The 1,803-nt window shown below is 50.5% G+C and overlaps 1 long non-coding RNA gene across 1 annotated transcript in view; it reads left to right on the forward strand.

The window, feature by feature from the left end:
- LOC124228370 (uncharacterized) overlaps positions 1-1,365 on the forward strand; it is a 2,358-nt gene extending 993 nt beyond the window's left edge. The window contains exon 3 of the long non-coding RNA XR_006885705.1: positions 27-1,365. This is a non-coding gene — a long non-coding RNA (uncharacterized LOC124228370). The remainder of the gene's footprint in view (positions 1-26) is intronic.
- The last annotated feature ends 438 nt before the right edge of the window (positions 1,366-1,803 follow it).

The raw sequence follows: 1,803 nt of genomic DNA on the forward strand, positions 1-1,803 counted from the left end.
CCCCCCCCCCCCCCCCCCCCCCGCAGGAGGCGAGTGGGGCCCGCATGCTCTATGCCCTGGAATGCCGCTCCACCCCCCTCAGTTACTCATGGAAATTAGAAGGAATGGGCTTCGTTACACCATTGTGAGTTTTTCAAATGGGATTCCACTTCAGTTACATTATGACATGGAGGCATTATGAAAAGTTACTGACAGAAGGAACACACGTGTGAAGAAGGATGCTCTGGATGGAATTTGATTCTCTTCCAATATTTGAATGTTGAACATGGACCCTCTCAGTTCACCTGCCTAATCAATAAATATCTGTCCTGTGCAGCTGTGGATTTCTGGCCATATGAGCCTCCATTAGGAGATGCCCTATCCTAGTAGAATGCTGGTAATGATTTCTCTCATTCAGTCCTAAAAGTGGTGGATTTCATGCACAGAGAAGCTGCCGGGTGTTACTTAGGGCATCTTTATCGGTCATAGAAGCACCTACTGCTGACTCAGTGGGCAGGCTGGTGGTCACGTGCCTTTGATCAGCAAGAGGGTGTAACTCACACGAAGACAGAATCCGGAGGGAGCAGGGAGAATGGAGGTGTGGGTAGGAAGGTTCTGGGATGGCTTGGGGTTGGCTCTAAGGATTGGGCCATGGAGGCAGCACCGATGCCAGAAAGCTCCAAAGCCCGGCCTGATGGAGGCAAAGAGAAGGAATCGGCGCTCTGAACCTTCGAGATCTATAGACATCAGGTCTCCTCTGGGATCAAGGATGCAGGAAAGTCTGATGTAATAATAACAACCACCACCATTTATTGGGGCCTCTATGTTCAGGAATTTGCTAAACATCTTATAGTTTTATTTCTTTTAATCTTCACAGCAGCCCTGGGAGGTGGTATCCTAGTCAGGGCTCTCTCAGTTACAAGAGACAAACTAGGTCAAGTTCAACACAGGGAGGACTGGACGTATGTTGGGGTCACTTGAAGAACTGGAGGAAGAACCACAGAAACCATGGCACCCCCAGGGGCCTGGGGACCAGAAACGAGAGCGGGTCACCATCAGCACACGCCCCATCTCTGCTCCCTCTAGACGTTGCCTTTTTTCTCTTTTACAGTGGAAAGCTCTTTTCATACAACAAAACAGCAAGTGGCTTTGGCTTCCATCATGCAGTTTCTCCAGTTGTCCATCTAGAAAAAAATTCTGGAGAATTTAGCCCTGCTTGCATCTGGGGCCCAGTCCCGGGCCAGTTCCTCTGGGCAGAGGGGTGGCCTGTCTCGACCATGTGCCCACTCAATGAAAGTTGGGCCCATTCGTGCAAGAAGGGAGGGAAGGTTCTGGAAAAAGCAAAGTAGTGGTAGGTATTGCTCTCCCCTTGGACGGATGGGGCAATGAGGCTCGGAGATGTCATGCGCCTTTCCAGGCATTTGAACCCAAGTATATTTGGCTCCACATCTTGGCTCTTAACCCCATCGTGGTGCTGCCTTGCCCAATGCCAGCTGTGGATCCCAGGCAGAGGCTCAACATGACCACGGGAGGGCCTGTTTGGGAATGAATGGATGAGAACAGGTGCTATATTCAATACATTTTGCATGGGCATTGCATTAATTTCCTAGTGCTGCTGGAACATATCACCACAGACTAATTAGCTAACAGTTCTGGGGATCGGACATCCCCAAACCAGTCCAATGGGGCTAAAATCACAGTGTCAGTAGGACTGAGTTCCTTCTGGAGGCACCAGGGGAGAAGTCATCCTCTGCCCTTTCCAACTTCTAAAGGCGCTTGCTTTCCTTGGCGCATCTCCTTCTCTGACTCTGACCCGCCTGCCTG

The sequence above is a fragment of the Equus quagga genome, chromosome 17 (assembly GCF_021613505.1).
Source record: "Equus quagga isolate Etosha38 chromosome 17, UCLA_HA_Equagga_1.0, whole genome shotgun sequence".
NCBI classification, from domain to species: Eukaryota; Metazoa; Chordata; class Mammalia; order Perissodactyla; family Equidae; genus Equus; species Equus quagga.